The sequence below is a fragment of the Rousettus aegyptiacus genome, unplaced genomic scaffold, assembly GCF_014176215.1.
Source record: "Rousettus aegyptiacus isolate mRouAeg1 unplaced genomic scaffold, mRouAeg1.p scaffold_m13_p_5, whole genome shotgun sequence".
In the NCBI taxonomy this organism is placed as follows: Eukaryota; Metazoa; Chordata; class Mammalia; order Chiroptera; family Pteropodidae; genus Rousettus; species Rousettus aegyptiacus.
In genome coordinates this window covers 85,848,883-85,857,864 of record NW_023416308.1, presented here as the reverse complement: position 1 = coordinate 85,857,864, position 8,982 = coordinate 85,848,883, and the positions used below count along the sequence as shown (strand labels likewise).

The window sequence follows — 8,982 nt, the reverse complement described above, 5'->3', positions numbered from 1 at the left end:
ACTGGTGATAGGCAGAATTCTCCATTCTCCATTCTGTAGACACTCGAAGGGCTCCAGCTGCCTGGGGCATTTCCTTGCTTCCTTTGACTGCTTTTTGAGGAGAGTCATGGAAGAATCTAAAAGTGTTTGGAGTGAGACTGGGCTGGATTCGGACCTGGCTCATGCTTAGTAGCTGGGTCAGCTTGCCAGAGTTTCATGGGCTCTCTGAGCTCTATATTCTTCTGCTGAAAAGTGGGGATAACAAAACTCTCTCTGAATTGTTGGGAGGTTGAATGCCCACGGTAGGCTCACAGTAAGTGCTGATTCCTTTCCTCTTTTGGGGGTTTCCTGAACACCTACCCCTTTAAAGGAGAACAGCGCTTCTTGCCACACACCAGGCACAGGCAAGAACAGTATTAATCAACACGGTAAACAGAAGGAGGCGATTGATTTGTTTCCCTTCTCACACAAAGCTGAGCACACGACAGGTTATGGGTTTGAATATTAATGCATTTGAGGTGAGAAGAACCACTTATAACAGAAACTGTCTTGCTTGCAAAGATTTATTCCCCATGTAGTTTTTCACGGCTCATAAAAGGTGATGGATGAACGTAATTTTTAGTTTAATTTCTTGCCGTGCAGTTCAGTAATTTTTGAGATAAACTCAAATTACTAAGGATCTGGAACAGTTCAAAGCAATGAGGAGCCAGGCACATCTGGTTGTGCACAGGACATGGCATGTTTAATTTTTCGAGCCGGCCGAAGAGGGGTGATTAGAAATCCCAACACACATGTAAACCATGTTATCTTTAAAGTTCAAGTTCACTTCTGCTGTCTCCAAACTCAAACCAAACCTCCCTTTAAGAAATTTTTTGTTGGCTCTTTGTGGAGAGAGAGGCAGGGACATGGATAGATAGATAAAAAGGAGAGGCAGATGGCTTTTTTTCTCCTTGGACATTTTGTATCTTTTTATTTTAAAAAAAATATGTATTTGAAAGTATATAAAAATGGGAATACAGTACTAAAGACTATGAAAAAAACTGTTTAAGTTTTAAATTTTATTTTGTTTTGATTTTTTCTACAGCTTTAAATGTTCATAGGCAGTTGAGGGCCTGGGTCCTTTAAGAAATTAGCAATGTGGTAGAGTGGGGAAAATCTGAGGCATAGAATTAATCAGGGCTAAAAAAATGCACAAGGCCAAGTGATCGATGGATGCAAACTGGCACCTGAAGCAGAAGCCGCTATTTGAGGTTTTAATGGGCTAAAGGGCAAATCTTTACACATCAGTTTTGTCTGGAAATAGTAAATAAATAAATAGATAGATAGGTAGATAATGAAGTAAATAAATATAAGAGTGTGGTTAAGTAGTGACCAAAGGCAGTTAACATCATGACAAAAGTTAATATTTTAGTAAAGATTTTTATTTATTTATTTTTGACACAAATCTTGTTCTATGTTGTCTCTTGCTTTAAATGTGTTCCTATTTATTAAACAGTGTTAGGTTAAATAAAATATGCTACTACCCTAATGAAGATCTTTTCATTCTTATAATCTTACTGAAAACAAAGAGAAAAAGATAAATGTTCCAACAAGCACATGTTTCACCCTCTATCACTGACAATAATCTAAACTGAATTCTTTTGTGTCAGCAATTTAACTGTGGCGGTACCGTACATACCCAGAATTACAATTTTAGTTTGGATGACTATATATTTGTAGCACGCCAGGCATAACCAAAGTGTGGAAAACAGAGGGTGGGAGTACTGTGATAATTTTGGTTCTGTGGCTAGAATGGACTTCAGAGGTTGGAAAAGCATGCTTGCAAGTTAAATTAGAATAATAGCTGGTAATGATTGAATAGAAACTATGGTGACTGTTTAAAGTATCTGCGGATACCAAGGACGGTCATTACTTTGGACACGTTAGATGCTGCCTAAAACTTCTATTGATAAAAAAAAAAAAAACTACAAGCTCTCCAAAAGGTAATATAAACAAGAGAATGAACCATAAAATAAAATGCGCTATACAGTCTTACGAATCTCTACTTATTTATCATTCGCAAATTACTGGTTTACAAAAAAGAATCCGAAATGACTTTTAATGAAAGACTCAAAGGCATTATCGTCCTAAGATAAAATAAAGCAAAAAAGCCAGGTGACGAAGGTCCTTTAACCAGCCAGGTTTGCCCTTACACTGCACAGCAGAGCCACCTAAGAACAGGTATGCCACCCATTGACAGCCTTTGCCCCGAAGCCACAGCCCTGGACTCGCTTCTGATTCTTCAGGCTTCCGGTCTCACCGTCTTCCTGTTCACTGTGAACTCACCTCACCTCAGGCTCTTCTTTTCGACACCACTTCTTTGGTTTGACCTTCATTTCTCTCTCAGATTATCCCTCTGGTTTATTATGCAGGAGGAAATTGATCCGAGATCAAAGAGAGAGATTTAATACAAATTGCTACTGACATGGTATACCAATTCAAACATTTACTGACTAACAAACTACGTTCGGCCATGCCAGTGCTGCACACTCATTTAAACCAGTCCCTCGTCTGCACACTTGGGAAGGTGCTGCTCACTCTAAAGTCTGCGCTACTACCGCTGGCATTAGCTTCCTACGGCATTCTTTCATCAGCAGTGCCCACCATCTTTCAGCATCACCCACTTTGGGTTTCTGAATGCTGCTTGTCTGCCCCATCCTCACAGAATAAATTCTGGCTTCCATAGCTCTAAACCAGTGGCTTTCTGTTTGACCCAGAACCCTCAGTAAGAAATATATTGTTGATCATAACTCGGGAAAGACACACACACACGCACGCACGCACGCACGATCACACACCCCAGATACAAAAGTCTCATTAAAAAATAAAAATAAAAACCTTACCTTTACTACGTGGGATGCAAGCCGATGTTTTCTACTTTATTTTCTTTTTCAAAAAAAAAATTAATTTCATTATTAACTTCAAGTATACAGTACTTTGGTTAACATTTATATAGTTTCTAAAATGATCCCCCTAATTGCTCTTTCTCTCCTCTGGATCTCCACCTAGCTATGACATTAATGCTAACTGCGTTCCCTATGCTGTGCTCATTTTCTTTTAAATATAAATCAATTTCACGATCCACTAAAAGCATGGGACCTACAATTCCACAAACTCTGATCTTGTGTGGTTGTAGACAGTTCTCCTCTTACCTTCTGGGAATCAGGTTCTTATCAACATTGTTTTCTACAGTTTTCTAACTGTAGTTGAATGTTTCTCATGATGTTGCTGAAATGTTGCTAGTTATGTGACCACTGGAAAGGCCATTCTCAGTAACATAGACACACTCACATACATAAACTCCTTTCCTCTATTTTGTTCCCATAGCATTTCTAACAGGTCTTTTCCGGTTAATTAATTCTCATTAACTAATAAAAGGAGATGTATTTCATCTAGAGCAACAAAATTTTTCCTAGAAATAAACACAGAGGAATTTATTGTGTGATATTTTTATATCTTCAGTACACATTGAGATACATAAAAGCTGCTGGAATCTTAATCTATATATAAAGAATTCTACAATATATGTCTTGTTTTGTAATTATGCAGTTAAAGTTTCTAGGTTTATTTTTGAAATGTTCTAGAATTATTTCTAGATTTCTCCAAAGAGCATTTATTTAACTAATTGGAATAACTCAGTTCTGATAGCCCCTAAGCAACTTAAAAAAAAAAAAAATACCACATTTACTACTTATACTTCCTTACTACGCACCCGATTTTTAACCCCTTGAGCTATAATCTGATTAATATGATTACTCTTTACCCCCTTGAAGTCAAACTTCAGTATCTCTAAACTGACCCTCTTTTCTACTTGACCGTATCAGTCAGGATGGGCTAAGTTATGCTGTAGTAACAAATAACTCTAAAACCTTAGTGGCTTAAAACAACAAGATTTATATCTCACTTATGGTACAAGTGTCCATCTCACACTGGCTGGAAGGTAAGGAGGTTCTGCCACATGTCATCCTCACTCTGGAAGTCTGGATTATAGAGGCTTCATATCTGGAGTGCCACCAGTCACCGAGGTAGGTGGAAAGAGACATGGAAAACAGTACCAACTCTTAGAAGTTTTCTATCTCACGGTGCTGCATGTCACTTCTGTGTTCATTTCACTCACTAGAACAAGTCATTTGACCATGCCTAACAACAAAGTAATGGAAGAGGTACCATCTTACCATGTTCCTAGAAGAGACATAAAAAATTTCGTGATTAGCTCTCCTCCCCATCAATACAAGGGATGCTTCTCCTCTGCCTTCCTGCAGCATTTGACTCTACCCAATACCTCTCTTTCTTTAAATTCTCTTCTTCTTTACCCCTGATCACTTTTTTTTTTTTTGCCTCTTTCTATTATCTTTCTTTTCTCCCTCAAAATATATGTGCCCCCCACCTTCTTTCATGCAAAATAGATCAAGACGAGGCCTAGAAGAAACTAACTTCAAACTTTTATCTTTGGTCCTGCAAACAATGATCATCTCAGAAGGCTAGGGTAAAATAAATATACATAAATTTGCAAAAAAGTAAATTTCATTTTTTTTCTCCAAGTTCTTTCTTGTTTAACAGACAATATAACCAACTGTCCAGAAATCCCTCTTTGGGATATCTATCTAACAAATAAAGACTTCAATACATAAGGATATATATATATATCTATATATATATATATATAGATATATATATATATATACCAGGATATTTATCATATCATTGTTTATAAAAGCAAAAATCTGGAAAAACCAAAATGTCCAGAAATAAGAGATGTCCTTAAACCAGTTGTGATATATCCATACCATGAACTATTATGCAATTGTTCAAAAGATTGAAATAGAATTATCTATCATTGTCCATAGTGTATTATTAAATAAGAAAAGCAATTTACATAGTTACATTTATAATATGATTCCATTTTTATGAAAACAAACACAAACAAAAACCAAAAGTCCTAAATATGTGTGTTTATGTTTATTTAAGCACAAAAGATGGAAAGATACACAGCAGGTTGTTAATACTGATCCTCTCAGGAGGATTAGAATGCAGGGCAGAGGAAAGAGATTTTTAACCTTCTAAAAATATGTCTTAGAATGGATCCATAGATTATAATCATTAATGCTACCATTTTTAATTTAGCAAAGGAAAAGGTAATACAAAAAAAATAAAAGAAATTTTAATTAAAAAAAAATAACGGAAATAAATCCTGTCATTTTAACACTTCCACCCTGCCACATGGCCCTCCATCTGTCCAGATTTGTTTCATAGCTGCATCCCAATGCATACAGTTTTCCACTTCACATCTTAAATGCTTTTTCTCATCACCCCTCATTCCTTACAAAGATTTTTTCCCCCTTTATCTTCACCACCTTCCAAAGGACCAATAAACTATAATTTATCAAAACACTATTTCAAATTGGATAGTGTGATGATCATTGTAATACTAGGTCTGTCATCCTAGTTTATATTTTAAACATTATTTTTTCTTGAGATCTCTTTTTATTATGGGTTTTTGATGTAAGAGCAACACTAGTTTCTTTTTTATTCTAGTATGATTTAGAAGGTACATACTCTGTTTTAACATTACTCATCATTAACTTCAGACCTTTCTGTGTACTACATACCCATCAATTTATGTCTATCTATTCCAGCACAAGTTTAGACTTTCTTTTATGGTAGATACAAAATTAGGTCCTTCTTGGATATTCTTACTTTCTTCATACTTTCTCATTAATCGTTAGTTTAATCTGAGAGCTAGTATACCATTTTTTGTGTCTTCCATACCCTACCCTGCTTTCATTCCGAATGAATTAAAATAATTATGTTCACTCTTTTTCCTCCTACTTTTTTTGTAAAGGGAGTAAATAAGAATATATATTTACTTCCTTGTTGGTACATAAGAAACTTCTTCCAGTAGTTATATTTATTAGCTAGATACAGAAATAGTCGTTACCTGTGGTGAGGTGGGAGCGGGAACCAGGTGGATGGGGAATAGAATTGAGGGTGCACAGATATTCCACACTCTCTCTCTCTCTACCATCTCTCAGCTATGCCTTTATCTCTTCAAAATACATTACCTATAAAAAATTCCAGTGGGCCCAAATCAGGGTATTTTCACATTCTTCTACTACATCTTACAGTTCCAGAAGTCAGTGAAGTCTATTTTCAGAATTTTTAAAGAAAAAGAGAGGACTACAAGCTGGCAATGACCATCCGACCTATTACTTTTTCATGAAAAATATTCTAAGGCTATACAACTCAAACAGTTTTTCTGTTGAAATCATTGGAGAGCCTTATCTAGAATAACAAGTGTTAAGGGGAGAAATTTTGGCTACAGAAATGCATATCACTGAACCCAATTAGTCCACATGAAGTGTATTATTTGAACCACCTTTTTTATATTAATTTCTTAATTTTTAATTCTTTAATGTCACCACATATTTGGGCCCTTTTTCCCCATTCAACCACCTTTTTGGAAGGTAAGTAAAGCTAACGTAAATGAAAAAGGGTAGTTTCTTAGAGAACCAAGAGTAAATGGTAGCTCTTTCCAGCTGGCGCCGAGCCATGGGCATCTCTCGGGACAACTGGCACAAGCGCCACAAGACTGGAGGCAAGAGAAAGCCCTACAACAAGAAACGAAAAGATGAGCTGGGATGCCCGGCTGCCAACACCGATTGGCCCCCACCGCATGCACACAGTCCGGTCCAGGGAGGCAACAAGAAGTACTGCGCCTTGAAGCTGGACGTGGGGAACTTCTCCTGGGTTCCGAGCGCTGTACGCGCAAAACAAGGATTTTCTATGTTGTCTACAATGCTTCCAACAATGACCTGGTCTGCACCAAGACCCTAATAAAGAACTGCATCGTGCTCACTGACAGCACACCATCTACCGACAGTGGTACGAATCCCACCATGCGCTGCCCCGGGGCAGCAAGAAGGGGGCAGGGCAAGCTTCTTGCATGCATCCCATCAAAACCAGGCCATTGTGGTGGAACAGAAGGCTACGTGATAGGAGGCAAGGAGCCGGAGTTCTATCTGAGGAAAATCAAGGCCCGGGAGGGCAAATAAACCCTCCTCCTGCCTTAGCTCTTATAATAAAGGTGTTTATTGCGTTCTGATAAAAAAAAAAAAAAGAGTAAATGATAATGGAGTGAAGTGGGAATGTGTAACAACACTACGGATGCTTATTCCTTTTTTATGTAAGTTCATCAGGCAATGACTGAAGGTAGGAAATACCCTTAACATCTCTGTGTGCTTTGTTTTTGGGTATCTACCTTGTACCCATTATAATCTTCTATAGTACCATTTTATTTTTTTTTAAAAAAGTTTTTTGAGATTCTAATCATTATAGAGCAGAATTTTAAGCTGTTCAGTTTGTATTCGTAACTGTCATTTCCTTGATATTGACTTGCACATTTTGTTCTGTTTTAATTTTCAGGCAGGTCATGGGATACAAAGAGAAGTGGGAAAACTGTCTCAAAAGAAAACCATCTCTGTCACTAGAGGATTCACAATCTAGAAAAAGAGGCAAGCATATAAACAAATAATTATAGCACCATAAAAGCAGCACTGAAATGAGGTGTATAAAATTATATGGGAGCAAAAGAGGGGGAGTGATTCATTCTGCCTGGGACTGGGAAAAATGACATTTGATCTTAGCTGAAAACGACTTCGTCCCCCATAAGTTCATGGACAGGAAGCATTCTAAGCAGAAAGAATAGCATCTCCAAAGACACGGTGGCTTGACTATAGGGTCCGCTAGGAATTTGGCAAGAATAGTATATGTCTGAGGGAAGAGAATGGCTTTTCCCACAATTCAACTTGAAATAATTTCCAGTTGATTGTTCACGCCTTCCAGAAATATGTCACTTTATAAGTAAATCAATCCAAAATAAGTGTGCTTTAAATTTTAAAAAGACGCTGCAGATCCTTAGCTCTCTAAGTATAGCTTCAGGATGTGCCCAGAACACACCAACATAACATCAACATCCTGGTGTGATGAGAGGCAAAAGATGGATTTTTAACTGTCAGAATTATCATGTAACTGTCAAAGTACATAAATACCACAGGCCTACCCGCTCTGTGACAGCATAACACCTCCAAGTTTTTATTAAGTTAAGGAATAAAAAGAAAGGAAGATTCTGTATGTGTCTTCTCATGGAGAGTCAGCTGCTTCCATACCCTGATTAGCTGTACCTCGTTGCCCCAAACATTTTCTTTTAATGCCACATGTATGCCTTCCTTTACTAAACAATTTCTCTTCTCTGGGTCCACATTTAGAGCTAGAATTTTGCTTTTTTAAAAAATAAAATATTAAAAATGTCAACAAAGAAAACAATATATTTGAGGTAGAGTTGCACTGAAAGGTCAATATTTCTGCCAGAGCGTCTATGAGAAAAAAAGATAAGAATTTTGGTTCTGTGATTGGCAATGCTGAGCTGTCTTCACTGGGGTCAATGGGGAGAGAGGTCAGCTCTTCCAAGATGTGAACGTGTCCAGCCCATGCACCTGCCCTGCCTCCTTTTCTGATAGTGGACCAAGAAACCAGACCACTGAGGGTGACTTTTACATCAATAATGAATGATAGCCTAGGATGGTTGTGGCTCTTAAGACTGATATTTCTCAGAATGACAGTAGATTCAGGTTGTTTTAGACATTTCGATTAAATTCAACAATTGTTTACTAAATACTTTGAAGATGGCTGCGAGTCACTGCACTCATTCTGCAGCATCTTCTCCAAGGGGCTACTAAGATAAAGACTATTCAGGCTTTATCCTCAGAACTTAAAACCTAAAGCGGTAGCTAGAACAAATGCATGAGGCACTCTTAATAAAATGCAGAAAATGCAAATGCCATAGAGAAGTACCGATAAGTGTCTGTGGGGAGTGAGGGGAAATGAGATCCCATGTGGTTGAGGGCCCTTATGGTTCTCTTGTCCCTAAATCCTGCCTTTACCACGAAACATCTTGGGTGTGGAAGC

The 8,982-nt window shown here is 37.6% G+C and overlaps 1 pseudogene; it reads left to right on the top strand.

Annotated features, from left to right (window-relative positions):
- The first annotated feature begins 6,567 nt into the window (after positions 1 to 6,567).
- LOC107501731 lies at positions 6,568 to 7,137 on the top strand (annotated as a pseudogene).
- Positions 7,138 to 8,982: the final 1,845 nt, after the last annotated feature.